Source organism: Artemia franciscana, chromosome 13 (assembly GCF_032884065.1).
Source record: "Artemia franciscana chromosome 13, ASM3288406v1, whole genome shotgun sequence".
Lineage (NCBI taxonomy): Eukaryota > Metazoa > Arthropoda > Branchiopoda > Anostraca > Artemiidae > Artemia > Artemia franciscana.
Window position 1 is genome coordinate 17,972,264 of NC_088875.1, and position 21,222 is coordinate 17,993,485.

The 21,222-nt window shown below is 34.8% G+C and overlaps 1 protein-coding gene across 3 annotated transcripts in view; it reads right to left on the reverse strand.

Annotated features, from left to right (window-relative positions):
* Positions 1–21,222, reverse strand: part of LOC136034609 (uncharacterized) — a 59,867-nt gene that overhangs the window by 20,123 nt on the left and 18,522 nt on the right. For 2 of the 3 annotated variants that reach the window (XM_065715891.1, XM_065715893.1), the window contains exons 4-6: positions 19,108–19,472; positions 12,799–12,862; positions 9,789–9,902 (exon numbers count right to left, since the gene is read on the reverse strand). The gene's annotated coding sequence lies outside the window, so the exon portion shown is untranslated. The remainder of the gene's footprint in view (positions 1–9,788; positions 9,903–12,798; positions 12,863–19,107; positions 19,473–21,222) is intronic. The other variant, XM_065715892.1, reaches the window with a different exon arrangement.

The window sequence follows — 21,222 nt, forward strand, 5'->3', positions numbered from 1 at the left end:
ATTTAGCGCAATATAATATCCCTTGAAGCAATTTATTAAACTGGCACTGTCAGAACTAATGGTAACTCAAGGAATTTCATCATTTTTTGTGGCTACCAAAAACATTTAAGCAGATGGATATATAATTAATAAAATTTCAATATATTCAGAGGCCAGTCTATTTACAAGATATCTTATAAATTTTAGGAAAAAGACTGATCTTTATATCATCATTATTTGTATACATTTAATTATGTTTCTGTAGTATACATATTTTATTGTCTAATATTTATCTATTCTTGACCAGGATGACAAAGTCTGGATGCATACAAATTTTGATAATTTATATTTTTGTATATAGGTGGAACCCGATTCTTAAGCCACCACATCGGTGGAACCCGGGCAAAATTAATAATGGCACCCCTCCTGACTCAAATGTAAATATAAAAAAAAATTATTTATATTTGAGTCAGGAGGGGTGCAACTATTAATTTTGCCCGGGTTCCACCGATTTGGTGGCTTAGTAATTGGGTGGCTCATTTCTGATTTTTACAAAAATAAGTTATTAAACTGTATATATCAAAATATAACCCTGAATTTAACTGTTAGTTTTACGTAATTCCGTTGAGTTGTTAGATATTTTGATTTTGCTAGAGAATTGTTACGGTTTAGATTTTGATAAACAAATATGCTTATAAATTCAAAAGTACATTGGAATTTATATGTGACACTAAAACCAAACACCTAAATTATTTTTTTTTAATTCTTTTCTTAAAGAAAACTTATTTAATCTTTAATCAAGGGAAAATTTAAGGATTTTGAATATATCACAAACACTGGCTTTTAAATTAGGTCTGAGGTGGCGTGGGTTGTACTCGTATCTGTGTAGACAGCCACCACAGAGTTGAACAAAAATCTTTAAGTCTCACGGTAAAGATAAAATAGCTAATAAGGCGCTGGAAAGAAACCTTAGAAGATCTATTTGAGACACATTGAATAAAAAACGCAGGAAGAAACAAAAACTTATTCTGTCTAAAGTGCATATAAATCAATATATCTTTGATACGATAAACCCTCCTGAAAAATCTGACTTGAAATTTAAACTGACCTCCGGGAAGAAGTAGGCAGAATATTATCATTCGAATTTTAACGCAAAAAGGTGAAAATTTGCGCCAAACAGAGTATTAGTTTTTAACGAAACTTGTATATTTTAATCTTGCTAGAGAGAAATCATATGCGGTTTTGAGTAAATTGCCTGGAGCATTTGATTTTTTGAAGTTGAGGTAATCCCGTTTTTTTCAACTTCGGCCAGAACGTGAATTTCTGCAAATGGCTACTATGAATATCCAAGCTGACTAAAATATGTCCAATTGTGTAACTTCAAATGTGTTGTTACGAATTAACTTTCAATTACCGAAATAACTTTTGCAGTTTGGAACCGAAGTTTTTTTGAGGATTATTTATCGTGGACTTGGCAAATTGTGGGCCGTCTTTGTTTAGGTTATTAGATCATTAGAAAAAAGGAGTAGCCAAAATCCTAGAGATCATTTAGAAAAAAGGAGTAGCCAAAATCCTAGAGAAGCTGTAAATTGGAGAAAAAAGAAAAGCAGAGGAAAAAGAAAGGAAAGAAGCTTTAATTTGAGACCTGACAAGGCAGAGGGTTTTTTCGTCCAATTACTTGATGAACCGGGTGCAAACAATTCTAACTATGAACCCTCAAGAAAAAGACCTCTTGAAGAAATGAGTGACCCAGGTAGCGAGGCTATGATTCTAAAAAGAAAGAAATACTTGTGACTTGAGCTTAGAAAATTTGAACGTGTCAGGACAAACCTTTTTACACGAGGCTGCTCGAAGCGTTTTAACCGAAGTCTTATCCAGAAGCCAAAAGGAAGTTTTAATCGAAGCCTTATCAAGAAGTCAAAAACAAGTTAAAAAACTGGAAGATGCTAATATGAGGTTGCAGAGAGATTCAAAAGGGACAATAGATTCGATAGATATTTTACTGACAACTGACTGACACCTGACTGCAGGCTTGATTCTCCAGAAAATGAGTGCCAAACGACGTACCCTTGAAATTGTAACGGATTTTGGCCGTCTTAACTGGCCAAAAACAAAAATTATGCACTCTGCGAAAACCACTTGGATGCATCGTACTTCTTATAGGGCCCCATAAAGGGCTAAATTAGCTGGAATAATTTTGCTGCCTGTAATTAACTCCCTGCATAGTTATCACGATGACCGTTACAAGTTTGTAGATGATCTGTCCATAGTGCTCACTTACCTAGTCGAAAACACTGTCATAAAAAAGAAGTTTTCAGACCACTTATTTGATCAGCTAAAGACTGAATGCTTAAGTCATGACCTAACCATCGACGTAGCCAAATCGAAGATAATTTGTTTCAACCCATAATAGTCTCAGTGCCCATATTAATTCAACCGTCCATAATGCGAATGCAAGACATCAGACGCTTACCAAAATGGGGCGTTTTGGGTGTAATACTGAAAGTCTTCTCCATACCAACATGTGTTTAGTTCGCCCGTTGCTCAAGTGGGCGAGCCTGGTGTTGGGTCCATCTGCTATCCACACGGCCTACATATTACATGAGGTAGAGTTCGTCCAGAAAAGAGCAACAAGGATTATACTCCGTTGCCACAAAATACCCTATGATGAAGCTCTCGTAAAACTGAACTTATGTCAACTTGAAGTCCGGCTTGAACACGTGATTCTGCAATTTGGAGAATCCGCCCTAGCCAATACAAGCCACCTATCGCTACTACCCGAACCAGCCACTCACAATAGTCAAACTCGGTTATAAAATAAACTTCGGCCCCCTAAAGAACGAACTAATCGTTACACCAGTTCATTAGTGACTTTCTTAGCATCAATTTTCCATGCTGAGCCGTAGTGAGCCGTTGAATGTAAGAATTTGTAGGAAAAAAAAAACTAAATTTAGCTATGATACGATATTTTTTAAATATACCGATCTCTCTCTCTCTCTCTCTCTCTCTCTCTCTCTCTCTCTCTCTCTCTCTCTTTCTCTCTATCCCACTTAAATTTGAAACCAGTTGTAACGCCAAGAAATTTAAATGAGGACAGATAAATTTTGGGGGGGATCGGATTAAAAAAACAGGGCGAGGATTTGAGCAAACAAATCGGCAATATCAAAGACTTAGAGGGGTTTACTGCCATGTCTAAGTCCTCCATTTCATTGAGGATACTCCTAGGGTCGCTTAATAAATTTCTGAAGCAAGTTTCAACAACCGTTAGGTTTAAACAAATTTCAATTGGTCATGAAATCCTTTCGTGAGGATGTTAATCATGATTGAAAAAGGAGGGAAATTAGGAAAGTACCTTCCTTGGGGTATGCCGTTGTGGACCGGAAGGAGATTTGAATAGTGACCTGACATTTCAGAACCTACGATCTATTTGTTAATAAGGAGGCAACCAATTTTAAGAGTAAGGAATCAATATTGAACTTTTGACAGGTTTGATTCCCAAATTCCACCAGTTTGGTAAGAGGTAGGACTTTTTTCCTTTAGGTAATCTGCAAGGAATCCTACACAAAGTATCGATAAAATAGGAGAAAGGGTAATAGGATAAACGCCTTTAAAACTAGGCTTTCAGTTTTTCTTTTTCAAAAGGGCTATGAAATCTTGTATCTAAATCGTTAGAATTCCTGCAAAGTTGGTAATCTTGTTAAACAGGACAGACAAGGGCTTAGAAAGAAACTCACTGAAGACAGGTCCTAAATTTCTCCTTCTAAATACCCTGAACGTGCAGAGGGTAAAAAAAAGTGAGTGTGTGTGAGAGAGAGAGAGAGAGAGAGAGAGAGAGAGAGAGAGAGAGAGAGAGAGAGAGAGAGAGAGAGAGAGAGAGAGAGAGAGAGAGAGAGAGAGAGAGAGAGAGAGAGAGAGAGAGAGAGAGAGAGAGAGAGAGAGAGAGAGAGAGAGAGAGAGAGAGAGAGAGAGAGAGAGAGAGAGAGAGAGAGAGAGAGAGAGAGAGAGAGAGAGAGAGAGAGAGAGAGACAGAGAGAGAGAAGAGGGAGAGAGAGAGAGAGAGAGAGAGAGAGAGAGAGAGAGAGAGAGAGAGAGAGAGAGAGAGAGAGAGAGAGAGAGAGAGAGAGAGAGAGAGCAGGGTCCCTTCTACCATTCTCAGGCTAGAATCATAAATTTTTACAACTGTACTTCATCAGTGATAGAAATTCTGATTGAATGCACGTTGCGAAATTTCTTCCGACGTTGAAAGGACGATCCTTTCCCAATTGCAACATCTTTTCCACGAAAATAATAATGTAGTGCGTCTGTTCAAACAGCCATCGATTTGATGCCTACTGATACGTATAAAATTGTTATTTCCGCTGACAAAACGCCTCCTGGCCAACATGTGCGTAGATACAATGCTCCAACTATCGACGAAGTGGCAATCGTTATGGTCGGTGATCAGTTTTTACCTCGAGATATTATTGTTCATAAGCGAAACGCTCAGTTGGTAAGAATTGCTGAAACTCATCGATGCTACGATGCCCTACAATATCCTGTCATTTTTTGGGACGGAGCCGACGGCTATCACTTTAATATTGAAATGATAAATCCAGCCACTAACAATGAAATGAATAAGAAATGCAGCGCAATACATTATTATTCCTTTAGACTAATGATTCGGCAGGATGAAGACAATTATATTTTAAAATGCCGTCAATTGTTTCACGAATACATCGTTGATATGTATGCAAACATTGAATCAGAACGTTTGCTGTTTATCCGTCTGAATCAGACCAAGATCCGGTCTGAACAATACATTCATTTGCGAGATGCAGTTGTAAATGACGGTAATACCACAAACGTTGGAAGATTAACGATTTTACCTTCGTCATATGCTGGCAGTCCCCGTCATATGCATGAATATGCTCAAGATACTGTTGCGTATGTTCGTCTCTATAGTCGTCCAGATTTATTTATTACATTTACATGTAATCAATCTTCGGAAGAGATACAGCAGCTTTTACTTCAAGGACAATGGGCAGTTCATTTACATGACATTACAGCCCGTGTCTTCCGGCAAAAGTTGAAATCACTGATAAACTACATCGTAAAACTTAAAGTGTTTGGGTCAGTGCGATGCTGGATGTACTCAGTGGAATGGCAAAGCAAAAACGAGGATTGCCACACGCAGATATACTAATCTGGCTCCATTATAAAATTACTGCTAATGAAATTGATGATGTGATTTCCGCTGACATACCTGATGAAAATGTCGATCAGGGTTTATATGGTATTGTGGTAAAAAAATATGATACATGGACCTTGCGGTGCACTGAACGAAAAAATCACCATGCATGGCCAAAGGAAGGTGAACAAAGCAATATCCTCAACTTTTAGTACCCAACACAATTACTGGCAATGATGGTTACCCACAATATAGAAGAAGTTCTACAAAAGACTGTGGTAAAAACAGCAACAATAAAGAAGCGTAACGGTACCACCATCGAAGTAGATAACCAGTGGTTTTTCATATTCCCTTTTATTATCAAAAACAATTAATGCACATATAAACGTTGAATGCTGTAACTCCGTAAAGGCAATCAAATATTTATGTAAAATACGTCAACAAAGGCAGTGACATGACAGTTTTGGCCTGCAGTCCGAAATCAGTGATAGATACATAAGCAGTAATGAAGCTGTTTGGCGAACTCTTTCATTCCCGATACATGAACGTAGTCCAGCTGTTGTTCACTTAGCGGTACATTTACAGAATTGTCAACTTGTTTATTTTTCGGAATCCAACGTGCTACAAAGAGCCCTGAATCCACCGGATACAACGTTAACTGCTTTCTTTTCGTTATCAGGTAACAGGGACCCCCCGGCGTCCCTGTTGTAGTTGTGTCCCTTTGTCCCGGTCTTCATTTATATTCCCTGTGTCCCGATCGTCATTTGTGTCCCGGTGTTTTTTCTTTTTAGTTTTTTACCTTTTTTATTTTTTCCTTTTTTTAAGTTTTTTTCATTTTAGAAAAAAGAAAAAATTTTCTGGCGCGAAAAATTTTTCTTGCCATTGTAGTTGTGTCCCTGTGTCCCAGCTGTGAGAAAAGAAATCCTCGGCACGCTTTCTTTACTTACTTTCTCTATCAGCCGCAAGTCTTTTGGCACAGACTCTTTGAGCAGCTTCCTCGGCTGTTGCCATTGTAGGTTCTTCAGTCATTTTACAATTAAAAATTTTTCTCTGAACAATCTTCTTAAATACTTATAATGACGTCATATACTAAGCCTCGTCATAACAAACATGACGACAACTAATTTCATGACGACATACAGCTTAATCCTTATAATAACGTCAGTCGACAGACACACAAACAAACAACTTATTTTTATATATATAGATAGATTTGTTTACCAAAATCTAAACCGAAACAATTCTCTAGTAAAATCAAAATATCTAACAATTCAACGGAATGACGTAAAACTATCATTTAAATTCAGGATTATATTTTGATATATACAGTTGAATAGTTTATTTTTGTATAAAGCAGAAATGAGCCACCCAATTAGTTAGCCACCAAATCGGTGAAACACGGGCGAAATTAATAATGGAACCATTCCTGACTCAAATATACATATAAAAAAAATCCAAGAACCCCCATACGTGGTACACAACCCCTTTTGAACAGTTTCGTTTTCCTATTTCTAGTCTTCCAAAGTTTCAAACTAAGTTAGCGGTCCCTTTAGCGGAAGCGTTTATTTTTTAAAAGCAAGACATCTGATTTGACGGACCCTGAAGGACAGTAAGGCAAATTTTTTGGCGGGTAAAAGAATTTCAAATCCTGACGAATTTCAAAACAAATAAACATCTTCAGAAATAGATTTGTCTTTTGAATTTCCGAATAATCGACAAAATTTTATTTGAAAATAAAATAATATTCTTTTATTGTATTTCAATTTCATGAAAGTAGGCTAAACGTAGTGAGAGATAAAAGATATACATTTATTAAGAAAAGAAAACATTATTCGCTATTCGCCTGCCAAGAAAGGCATTAAGTTTGTAAGGACAAGCAAGTTTATCACCCTCAGCTAATTAAAACCACATTCATATAACGCTACTTAATACAAAAGAAACTCAACCGATGAAGAAAGAAAGGAAAAAAAGAGAAAGAGGAAAAAGACAAGAAGAAGACAGAAAAAAATTAACACCAAGTAAATCAGGGAAATGCCTTGAATAGAATGACAACCTGGAACGGGCCGTACATCAAAATTATTCACGAGATAAAAGAAACTTTTTTACCCGTGACTTGATAGCCGGAAGACTAGGCACATTTTCACACCCCTGGGCAAAATATTCCAAACATGGGGACCATAATGGCGAATCACAAAACCCATGGTTTAAGTTATCAGCTTTTCTTGTATTATGATCATGACGGTCTCTATTAAAAGTAAAAAGATTTTCAAAAGCAGAGGTGAGCAGGCGATTCAAATATTTATATGAGAAAATCGCAGCTTGGTAATCACGAATTTGGGATACATCCATTAACTCATTCTTTTTTTTAAATGCTCATGAGCAGAAACATCATCGGAATCATAAAATTCCGATAATAATTTTACAGCTCTATTCATAAGTTTTTGTTTTCTTTTGAAACATGTTACAAAATTACTTGCCCATATAAAGCATCCGTACCTAATATATGGACAAAATATAGAAAAGTAAATCATTTTTAGAATCTTTTTTGGGACTAGATTTTTAATTCTTCGGATCACCCCAAGACCTCTGCTTAATTTTTCAGCTATAGCATTTGAATGGTTTTTCCACGACAGGTTTTCATCAATTAAAAACCCCAAATATTTTTTTGTTGCTACTCTTTCTATCACATTTCCTCGAACCATGATTTGATCATTGCCAACACTTGACGAAAGTCCAGAGAATATCATGAAAAGTTTTAGAAAAATTTAGGGATAACAGATTTTATTGAGAAAAAGTTAGAAATTCAGAGACAGCATTATGAATTTTATTATGCAAAACATCAAGCGATGGCGCAGCTAGAAAGAGCAAAGTGTCATCTGCAAATAGGATGACACCAGCCTCCGACAGGTAATGCTTCATTCGATCAATAAAAATGATGAAAAAAGGGGTCATAGGATTGACCCTTGTGGGACCCCGCACTCTATTTTCTTTTGTGAAGATAAAAATGATCCATTCTGTACTATCCGATACCGGTCGTGTAGATATGATGAAAACCACTCAAGGCTAGAACCCCTCACCCCAATCGAGGCAAGAACTTGAATAAGCCCTGGGTGGTCCACCGTATCGAACGCTTTTCTCATATCCAAAATCACAGCTGCAGGTATAAGACCAGCTTCAAACGCATCATTAATCCAATCAACCAATTTCAGAACTGCCATATCTGTTGATAGCCATTTTCTGAACCCAAATTGGTTTTCCATTAGAATTTTATTCTTTTCAATATAATAACTTACCTGGGCATGTACAGCTTTTTCATATAACTTAGAGAAAAATGGGAGAATAGATATAGGTCTTCGATTCGATGGGTCATCTTTTTTCCCTCCTTTATGAAGAGGAACCACTCTTGCAGTTTTTAGTGCTTGCGTAAAGACTCCACGATCCAGAGAAAGGTTGATGAGGTGCGTCAAGACAGGTAAGACACTCGTTTTTTCGACTTTTATGAGTTTGAGCGAAAACTCATCCATCCCACTAGAACTCGACTTCATCGTAGCCAGGAATTGTGCCACTTCCCGTATCACACGTCTTGCAAATTCGAAGGAATTCTCACTTGCAGGCTGTCTTTCAAAAACAAATCCAAAACTCACAGAAGTGCGTAAGCTAGCCCGCGCTTGATCGCAAAGTCTTTTTCCTTCATTTGCAAAATAGTCACACAGAAATTCAGCAATATGTTGAGAATCAGTAAGACGACCTTCCGTCGTCTCCATGGCTCTCACCTCCTCCCTACTGTGAAAATTACCCAAAAGTGTATTTATTGTTTTCTATGTATTTTTCATACTCCCTTGATTTTCATGAAATTCATTTTGGAAATGAAGTTTCTGAGCTTTCCGTTTTACTGAATTTAAAATATTCCGAAACTTTTTGAATTTTATAAAATTATCATTTGAACGATGCTTTAAATAATTCACATAAAGTTGGTTTTTCTGCTTTATTGAAACTAGAATGGCTTTTGTTATCCATGGTTTCTTAGGAAAATTTCTATTAGGGTTGATTCTTCGTAAGGGACATGTTTTATTCATTACATTAGTCACTATCACACTGAAGAGGTCATACACTCAATTTGGACACTTTTCCTCTATTACACGCGAAAAATTTGTTTCATCCATCTTATTTGCAAAACTGTTTAGGTTTTTACTTTTCATTTCACGGTAAAACGATGCCCTTGCATACCGTTTATTTTCCTTTGAGTAATTCAGCTTTATTTTATTTATTATAACACGGTGATCCGACCCGTTGGACACAATCACATCTGCTTGAGATCTTTCAAGTAATCCACCATTAACGAAGAAATTATCAATTAAGGTGGCCGAAAGATGCGAAATTCGAGTTGGAATAGTTACAAGAGGAAAACTATCATGTGACACCATCATATTAACAAAATCTGAGCTATTCGCTTTTTTTAGTAAATCAATATTAAAATCTCCCATCATAAATTTATTTTTATTTTCATTGTTAATTTTGTCAAATAACAATTCAAATTCATTAAAAAAAAACTAATATCACATGACGGATTTTTGTAAATAAACCCCAAAATCAAATTAATTCCCTTCATTTTTTATTTCGATGAAAAGGGTTTCGATCCTACCTTCCAGCCACAGGGAGAAGTCATCCCTAACCCAATATTGGGTACCTTCATTTATCAAAATACATAGACCGCTCCGCTCCATGGTTGTCCGTTCTCTTCGCTCGCAAACATATCCTAGAAAAGAAAAATCCCAGGGCAGTGACTTGCTAGAAACAAATGTCTCACATAGGCCTACAATGTACGGCTTCTTATCTAGTAAACTTAAAATCTCACATAAAAGAGAATATGCCGTTCTTAGACCTTGACAATTCCAGAAAACGATCGCTCTTTCATCTGCACTCATAGGTTTTGAATACTCATAAAGATTATTCGGATTCACATAATTACTTGGGTGACAATTCAACGAAAAATCATCGATGCATTCATCATCCCCCGCAAGTGTGTCACGAGCTTGGCTTCCAAGAATAAACCGGTTTTGTTCAAATTCATTCAAAGCGTCATCATATCTGTTCACGCTCATTTAAGGTGACTATTTAATACGAAAAAAAAGTCTGATAGGCTGAAAGAAGAAGGAAAAAGAAAGAGATAAACAAGGTAGAAACTGACATTTTGGCTATAAAATGCAAAGAGGAAAACAAACATACAGGTAGTGCAACAACATAATTTCATAACTCAGAATTATGCGGTACGATTTGGCAAACGGACCACTTCAGCCATAGCTCTAATTTTACGGATCTCTCCAGCTGAGTCTTTTTCAAAAATTGTCCCGTTGTTCGACCAAACATTTCTGTTTCCGAGCTTACTTTAAGCCAAGTCAAGAATATGTTTTCTTTTTGGTGTAAGGTACTCGGTAACAAATATTTCCGACCGAGCAAGTTTTGACTTACGTGAAAACACTTTTCTTGCAGTTTCAGCAGACTTGAACACAACCAACACAGGCGCAGGACGCTTTTTTGCATTTACAATGGTGTCCGAATCAGTAAAATTTGTTCGAAATTTAAATACAGAAACTATTGCGGTCGAAGAAAAATCAGAAATTTGCGTTTGATCCGTAGTCACATTCAATATACACTCAGAGACGGGAAGACCCCCACTTTGTTCAACATCATGAAATACAAGCTGATTTTGTCGTTTTTCCTGCTCCATATCCTTAAAATGGGTTTCAAGCTGTTCAATCCTGTTTTCTAGGGCTAGGTTTGCGTTTTGGAGAGCCCGTAGTTTGTTTTCAATCTCATCAAACTTGGTCGAATACTGGACAAGTATAGAGTCGTGAATCTGAGAAACAACAGAGTCAATTATATCCGCACTATTTGATAATCCAACCTTTTCACGAACTTCTTTTTCAATAGTCCAAGTCCGATAAAGCAGAATTTAAACTAGAACCACTAATCTCGAGATACTTATCAGGAAAATCAGCTAATTCGGCAAAAGCGTTCGCAACACCTAATTCATTTTTCTTCTTAGCCTCCTTTGAAATGCTAACAAAGGCCGAAAGCTGTGAGGCTGTTCATGTCACGATTTCATGGCTTTCATAACAAAATACAACATGGGATATTGTTTTGTTCTTGGCCTGAATTATATCCAACACTCGACATGGCCATGGTGGATAGTTTTTGAATTTTACTAGAACAACAGCATCCTTTGTGAACTGAACCATTGAAATGTATTATCAAAAATAAAAATATAAAATTGCACTTAACTTTGAATAGGTAGGCCCACGTGAACTTGGCAATCACCTTATAATCGGTCCAATCAGTCTTATAACACTTAAAAAAATAACTCTAGCAATCCAACCCGCACATCCAAAGATCGTATCCAATTTAACTCAATATCTAGTTCATTAGCAATTTATTATGTCCAACAGATCAAATCCAATTTCGTTCAATAGGTCAACTCTCAACTCTACTTTTTAAAACAGTAAAAACTTGTGCTTACATATGTGGTTACAGTAACCATTCCTATTTGTATACACTGCTCAAAGTTTGCAAATTGCAGCCGCTCCCATGGGTACTTTGGGGGAGTATGTCGTCCCAAAAGACATAGTTATTAGGTTTTTCGACTGTATTGAATAAAATGGCTATCTCAGAATTTTGATGCGGTGACTTTGGAAAAAAATGAGTGTGGGAGGGGGCCTATGTGCCGTCCAATTTTTTGAGTCACTTAAAAAGGGCACTAGAACTTACAATTTCCGTTAGAATGAGCCCTCTTACGACATTCTAGGACCACTCAGTCGATACGATCACCCCTGGGGTAAAAAAAAAAAAAAGAATAAACACGCATCCGTGATCTGTCTTGTGGCAAAAAATGCAACGGAATTTTTTTTCCATTTTTGTAGAAAGGAGCTTGAAACTTCTACTAAAAAGTTTTCTGATACGCTGAATCTGATGGTGTGATTTTTTTTAAAGATTCTATGACTTTTAAGGGGTGTACTAAGGCAAATTTTCTAAAGTACGGCAAATTTTCTAAAATACGGCAAATTTTCTCAGGTTTGCAACTTTTGATGGGTATATTCTAATCTTAATGAAACAATATTTACAATCAGCATTAAAATGCGATTCTTTTGATGTAAATATTGTTATAAAATTCTGTTTTTTAGAGTTTTGGTTACTATTGAGCCGGTTCGGTCCTTACTACAGTTTGTTACCACGAACTGTTTGATTTATTGATATGAAGATTATATTTCTTAGAATTTCGGTTACTATTGAACCGTGTTGCACATTACTTACAGAGTTCTTGTTCCCTTTAAAAGTCAAAGGTAACACGAGCGCAATTACCCCCCCCCCCAAACAAAAAATGACACAGTGCTTAAAATCCAAATTGTTTTGAAACGACTATACAACCTATATAATATTTAGAAACCAGTAGCGACATTCGTTACAAGGACCTATGTTTTGTCAGGACTAAAATAGTACTGCTTCTTATTTTAGCATATTTGTCTACTACTGAACGTCTTCCTGTTTTACACTCAAATGAACAGAAAGCAACACAAGCAGGAGTAGGGCTGATGCCTTTTAAGCCTTCTGAAGGACCAGAACTGAAAAAGAATATAAACGTCAAATTATTTACTCACCAAGGCACAGCATACCGCATCCAGTAGTGCAGAAAATAACTTCTGTTAATCCTGACCAATAATTCTTGAAGAATTGATAAAAAAAAATTATATCGTTTTTTTTTTACATAAAAGTTTGTTAATGAGAAATGACATTTCTAAGTTTAATCATATTATATATATATATATATATATATATATATATATATATATATATATATATATATCATGAAAAGAGAAATCACCAATGCAACAGCACAAACACAAAAAAAAGAGAGACAGAAGGAGAAAAGGAAGACTGTTTTCCTAAATTAGTGATTAATATAGACCAGCACTTGAATGAGGCCTTAACCCTACTCATCCATACAATCATATAGGTCGAACAGCATAGCCACACACAATCAACCATAAAGAATAATCCATGGACAGGCAGTCATGTCGTCAATAAGTATAAGTCGTCATTTACCAAACAATAGAAAAAATAATATAGACAAATAATTCAGAGGCAACACCCAACATAAGGGCTCATCAGGAGAATACACTGGCCTATATAGGGTTTCGCCACTCTAAATTCTTTACCCAGCACAGTGTTGTGGCTACCACAGAATATCCATGGCATCCCCGAGTCAGGTATCACCCCCAAAATACATGCCTATGAAAGAAAAAAAAAACAGCAAATGTAAAACAACCAAGTAAAACCAAAACAAGCTTATCCTGTTAATATATCCCTCCCTTTTGCAACAATAAGTAAACTAAATATTATAAATTTTACCAAATCACAAATATTAACAAATTGCAAAAAACCTGAATGAACTAAACAACTATGGAATTCATCTTTACCATGAGGCTAATTTTTAAGAAAATCCGCTCAATTAGAAACACAATTCAAAATAAATGGCGCTGCGACAACATTTATCGAACCTCCGAAATTAGTTGAAAATTTCTTTAAGTAGTTCTAGATAATTCTTTTGATATTTATTTAAAAGTTAGTTATAATGAAAACAAAATTTTTTAAATTGCCAAGTTAATTTATTTGCAGAAAAACCTCTTGATATCAATTTTTGGCTTAAGACTTTACATCTATTTTTAAAATCAATATAATTACTACAAATCCTTGTATACCGAAGTAACTGTGAGAAAAACGCTAAATATGTGATATTTGAGTGTATATTACTTTCATGGAATGGGAAACTAATCACTTCAAAATCAAAATCATCCGTTTTATTATACATTTTAAAACGTAATTTATTATTATCGTAAATATTAATATTTAAATCTAAGAAATGATCTTCATGATCATCGTCATGACTAGGCTCAAGAATAAGCTCTGATGGATATATATTTTTAGAAATATCAATGAAATCCTTACAATTTAAGACCAAAATATCATCTAAATATTTTTTATTATTTGACAAAGCATGTTTTAAATTAATTGGATTATTCTTATCCATCATATATTTATATTCTAGGTGACTTAAAAACAAGTCAGCTATAAATGGGCTGGCATTCCCCCCCCATGGAAATTCCCACAATTTGCTTGTACAAATCACCCCCAAATCTTATATAAGTATTGTATAAAACAAATTCCAATAACTTAAAAATCATATCCAAGCTGTAACATCTCAAGTTAACTGTAGTATTAAAGCAATTTGTCCATATAGCTTTTTTATTATAAATGCCTATTTTTAAGAACCTTTTACTAGATAAGAGGAAAGATTTCTTGATAATAGTTTTTAAATTATCAAACACTAAATTAAGTGGTAAATTAGTATACATTGTCGCAAAATCGAAAGACTCAATTCTTTTAGCTGAAACCATTGTTAAAGAGTCTATCACCTGCAGTGAATTATTAACACTCCAATATGGATTAAAATTCGAAATTTTCTCAATACCAGAACAATAGGTTTTAAGTTTATTTACAATTTCCTTTAAAATTAAAGAAAGGTCAGTAGCAGCAATGCAGGTTGGACATTTAGCTGCTCCAGCAATAAACCGTGGTTTATGGGGATTCTTATGAAATTTTACAGTCCAATATAGGAAAGGGAACTTTTTATCATTGTCATTTATTTTAATATTAAAATTTTTAAAAAGTATTTCTTCGGTCTTTTCAATTAAATTCTCATCCTCTATATTTACCTTTTCGTAAACATTAGTTGTGCATAACTCCCTTCTTAAGATATCACAATACAGCTTCTGACAAATTATGGCAAAATTATTATTAGCTTTATCCACTGGCACAATTACAAATTCATTCTTTAGATTAGCAATTGCTTGTTTAATCTCCGCATTATAAAATAATGATTTAGTGTTACTATTTTTTATGTTAGAATATATTTTATTTCTTATTCTACTAATAATTAAATTCTTCCAACTTTGAAAACTTTCTTTATTTTTATTCTTTTTCTTACACCACTTATCAATAAATAAATCAAAATCATTTTCCAAGCCAATTGCTTGTTTAATCTTCACATTATAAAATAATCATTTAGTGTTACTATTTTTTAAGTTAGAACATATTTTATTTCTTATTCAACTAATAATTAAATTCTTCCAACTTTGAATACCCTCTTTATTTTTATTCTCTTTCTTACACCACTTATCAATAAATAAATCAAAATCATTTTCCAAGCCATCAAGAACACTCGATGGTTTCAGATGATGAGAAAGACGGAAATTAGCCCCTTTATTCATTATAATTTGAAGATCATCTTGCTTTATTAATGACAAGCCCCTGTTATAAAATGTTTGGAAGTAGGATTTACAAATGGGCCAAGTTGCTTACAATTACAAACCGGTTTCCAATTTATATCACTATCTAATTATAAAAAAAAGTATTAAATTATAATTAAAAATAATTTGCCCAATAGTTTTTGACAATTTATAAGTTAAAACTCGAATATCGTTATAATTCAAATTGCTAGGAAGGGCCTGTTTCACATGCCGCTGATTTAAAATTTCTGGTAAATTAATATCTTCAATCTGCTTACAAGTAAAATTAATAGGTAAATATAATCTGTTATCCTTATTACTAATCTTATCGAACTTTTTCTTTTTTGAAATAAATTTCGTTTTAGTTAGCATGCAAATTGTATCACATATTACTTTAAAATTATAATCATGAGCTGTATTATTCTTAACAATCCAGAAAAGTTTGATTAAATTCCTCTTGGATAAATTATTTAGACATTGTATTACAGAAATCATACCCCTAGATTCAAGTAGCTGGCATAGATCTATAGAAAGCATATGTACATCTAATTCGTTTTTTCTACTATTTTTCCTATTTCCTATTTTTCCTCCCGGTCGTTTTTTACGTTGAGTAGGACAAGTAAAAGAAGGATGGTCCATAAAACCATCAATACATTTAACAACAACATGAGACATGTCACCATATTTTGCTACACGATCATTTAGCCCAAAAGGATAAGCTGTACCAAGAGTATGGATCCAGAAATCCTCCTGTTTACGTAGTCTATTATTCTTCTCTTCTTTATTTAAATTTTCTAATTCTAAATTTTCTAAAATTGTGACAGTTATATCTGATATGGAACATTTACCATTAATACAATGTTGAACTAGAGAGTTATTAGTTTTTCCATTATTAACTGTTGTCTTATGTCCAGAAAATCTTTTATATATATTATTAGTTGTTTCCCCCACATGTTGTAGGCAGCATTTATTACATTCTAATAGGTAAATTACATTGGTTGTTCTACAATTAACATTACCATGTAACTTGCATGCAAAATTTTTATTATACAATGTACTCTTAACAGAAGTCCGTGGGACAAAATGATCTTGGCAAAGAAAACAGCAACTTTTACACTTACTAACTTTCAAAAATCGTTCCGAGTTCCGAGGCTAATATTTGTGTTTTGTTGCATAAAAAGTTATTGAAAATAAATCCAAAACAAACCAACATCCAAATCAAAATCCAACAATCAAAGTCCAAAAAACATGCCAAGGTCAATAGGTCAATAAATACATAAACAAAAACATGAAAGAACATATTAAATTAAATGTAATTTAAATGTTAAATATAATTAAATGTATAGCTATTTAAAAATTAAACGTAGCCTATAGAGGGGGGCCACCGAAGAAATTCCAATTGAGCCCCATATCTAGTTGATCTTACCCTGGATACAAATTTTATTTTAGAATGTAGATAACAATGGCAGGACACATGGTAATCTAAATTAAAAAAAAAAGCATGCTGTATTTTACAACGTAATAATTTCATTTCTTTAGTGTTTCCTTTATTTCTTCATATATCATAGGTTGGTTTTAGTGTAGTTGAAGAAAAGCAACTATATCATTTGGGAAGAGCACAAGGAAACTAAGAATGCTAGGTTTATATGTTTAGCATAAATTTTTAGAAGTGGTCAGTGACTAAAAGTATCATTGTCAGAAAATGACTGCAAAGTTCATTGTCAGAAAAACAACCATGACATTTGGAAACAGCATAAAATAAGGGATCTAAGTTTACTAGCCTGTTTTTTTCTTTTAAGTATTTTTCCTTCAGATGTGGTCAACCACTAAACATTTACTATTATTTTTCCTAGCTTTTTTCCAAATAAAGAGCTAGAATTTTATGTGCTAAAAAATAATATTTAGCTCTCTTAACTTTTCAAAGAAAAATATAGTCTATAGCCCCTACACATTCATACAGCCTAATTTAGCTAAGAAGAAAATGGATACATCTCTTGATGACACTTTTATGCTTGTTCCAAATTCAATAGTTACTTCTACAGCAAATTCCATTTTGACCCTTCACATAGTCCCAGAAGGAAGGCTAACTTAGAAGCAATTAGAAGGTTACTAAACCAATAGGCTAGGAGCCGCATTAAGGGCTCAAAAAGGCATCAAGCAATGTAGTCATGTTTGTCCTTGTTAAAATACATTTATATTTGTAATTACTATTTTAAAAGACAAATAAATAATTAAACTGATTACAGATATTTATAATGTCTTACCAATGACAATAATTCAAGCTTGCTGCATAGACTAATATGAGTTAGAAACTTCTTTAGTCCTTGTAGAGCCAGATAAAGCTTAGTTTCTCCAGGTTCTTTAGAAGCAGTCACTAACATAGATAAAGAAGCATCCAGTACAGCTAAAGTTGGCATTATATTGACGGATTTTTTGACTCTAGTGTTTCCAAGTTTTCTCGATCTTTAGATTTAATTTTTCACGCAATTGAACACGATCTAACCCCGTGTTCTTTCACTTGTCCGATCACCCCGTGTTCGTTTACTTGTCCGACTACTAATCTGACTAATCCTTGCGTTTTATGAGACGCGCATGACGTCAGAGGCCAATCGGATTATACCCTCGAACGTTCAGAGTTGCGTTTGTTTCGACTCGCAAAAGTTAACTTAAAAGTTGACTTTTTTCTCTGCTGCCGTTTTATTTAGTAAGAAGTCGACCTAGAAAGTCAACACAGAATTGCGAATCGAACGCTTCAGTGGCGAAAAATTTAGACATGTGAAATCGTTTAGTCTAAAGAAAAGACAAGGAAACTATTAATATTGGAAATAATCTTAGCTTTTCAGTGACCTGTAAGTAATCTAATGCATATCCCTTAGGAGTTAAAGGGTTTTTGGTGTTCTAGGCCCATCTTGCATAAGCTAAGCTTAATAAGGAATCAGAAGAAAATTCTTATGTTGTTAAAAACGTTGGTTCTTAGGAAGGCAGCTATCACATTGGTGAGTTATTCAAATATTACCAAATCAAACAGGCCTAGTTTCTAAACCAGGCTATAATTTTTAGTTGAAAAAAAATTAGAATGGTTAGGTCAATGCCTATATTATATAGTCTATATTCATTGAGATTGCTGTCTAAACTGGATTTACAGGGTTCTGAATTGGGTGTAAGTAATATTTTAGCTTTATTATTCTTGTATATAACACAGCCCAGTACGCTTGACATTTTAGCTTAAATTCAGAATCAACGAGTAGTAATAGAGCACTGAGCTTCACTCGATGAAAAGAAAGACCGATTTTTTTTATCTCTTGCAAAACAGCTTTGATTATATTTTATTCTATTGGCCATAGAAATTAAAATCATTAGGCCATTCAACGTCTTGGTATTTTGTGACGTCAATCGTATGAAAAATGCTTTTCAGAATTATTTAATGCCCTAAACAAACTTTCCCTAATTCAGAACAATTGTTATGCAAGCATGTTCCCCAAAACTCTACCCACCCTCACCAGCTTTTGAAGACTACTTTTCTGGGTGGTGTGTCTTAATCCTTAATTATACATTTAATTTTTGATGACCCTGGACAAAATTTCTCAAAAAACTAAAGGAAATAACTTAATTTTTTTTTACCTTGTGACACCTTCGTCTTCAACTTTTGACGAGAACGCTGCGACAAAGGTTTGTTCAGACCTGACTCCGCCAATTGAGGAGTTTGAACATTGGAAAATCTTTTATCTAAACTGGGAGCAGGTTCCTTCTGTTATTCAGGTCTAGAGCAGCTTGACAGAGGTATAGACTTTCCAACTTCAGCAGTAACATTCCAACACAAATTCCATTAACATTAACAAAGGGCTGGACAAAACGAATTTTTAAAGAGGGGCACATCATAGGGTCGCAGTACAGCTCCTCCAGGCTGCTCATCAATGACTAGAGGAGGATCTTCATCCGAGCTTGCCACCAAGAGTCAATCCAAGGTCGGAAGAATCAACTCTATCCTGAAAGGACAAATGACTCAAATTAACAGGGTTTGCTCTCTTTTCTAAGAGATAATGAACCACGGATGTTTGTCCTTCTTGCAAGGCATAATGTAAAGGTGTCAGTTCAACTGATCTGGCCATCAACTCAACCAAATTCTTTCCTACGTGTGTCTAAAATAATATTTGAAAATATTTAGTGATTTATGATAGTTTTGATTTATGTTTAGATCTTACTTTGGCATTAAAGCCTTGCTGGCGAGACGAATATGGAAGAACTATCATAATTTTTTTTCCCATATTTTTATTACTAAGCAGTCTCTGGTAACCATCTGTAAGCAAAGAGAAACATGAGCCAATAATAAGTTGAACAAGAAGCTAAAAGCCCAAATTGCACTTGTGACAAGGTCGGAAGAGCCAAGAGCTCATATGGCAAAATTCTAAGAATCAATAGATTGGTTTAAAAGGAAAATCATAGGCTTAATGCCGGTGGGATTTAAAATTAGAGCTCTGATACACAAGGTACTTCTAAATATCAAAATTCATTAAGATCCGATCACCAATTCGTAAGTTAAAAATAACTGTTTTTTCTTATTATTCCTCTCCTTTTCAACCCCTCAGAAGGTCGAATCGGGGAAAACAACTTTTTCAAGTCAGTTTGTGCAGGTCCCTGAAACACCTACCAATTTTCCTCATCCTAGCAGATCAAGGAAGTACCAAACTCGCCAAAGCACTGGACCCCACCTAGCTCCCCCAAAGAACGCGAATACAGTCTGGTTACATCAATTGCGTATCTAAGACATTTGCTTATTATACCCACCAAGTTTCATCCCGATCTCTCTACTCTAAGCGTTTCCAAGATTTTCTTCTTGGGGATACCTTCCAATTATGTCAATCACGAATCTAGAACGTGTGCTTGTTCTTCCCATCAAATTTCATCCCGATCTCCACTCTAGGCGTTTTCCAAGATTTCCGGCTTCCAACATTTCTGTCCCCCTCTCTCCAACCCACTATGTCCCCAGATCCAATTCAAATTGAAAATGAAGAATCTGAGACATAAGACCTTTCTATATATCAAGTTTCATTAAGATCTGACCACCCATTCGTAAGATAAGGATACCTAAATTTTCCCGTTTTTCATGATTTCCGGTTTCCCCTCAACGCCCCTCAATTCACAGGATCTGTCGGATCCGGTGATATGGTCGAAATCTGGATCCAGATCTGGTCGAAATTTAAAATGAGAGCTCTAAAGCACAAGATCCTTCAAAATATCAATTTTATCAAGATCTTATTACCCTTTTTGTAAGTTACAAATACCCCATTTTTGGTAATTTTTCCAATACCCCACCCCCCAGCTCCCCAATGACACTGGATCCGGTCAATATTTAAAATAAGCAATCCGAGTTACAAGGTTCTTCTAAATATGAAATTTAATTAAGATCCGATCATTCCCTTCGTAAGTTAAAAATACCTCATTTTTCTATTTTTTTCAGAATTCCGTTTCATTCCGTTCCATTTATATCAATTACATATCTAGAACTTTTGCTTAGCTTTTCCAGCATGTTTTCATCCCGATCCCTCCACTCTAAGCATTTACCAAGATTTTTGGTTTTTCCCTCCAACTCCCCCCACTATCACCAGATACGCCGGATATAAAATAAAAGCTCTAAAGCAAGAGGTCCTTCAAAATATCAAATTTCATTGATATCCGATCACCCATTCGGAAGTCAAGATACCTCCTTTTTTCTAATTTTTCTGAATTAACCGTCCC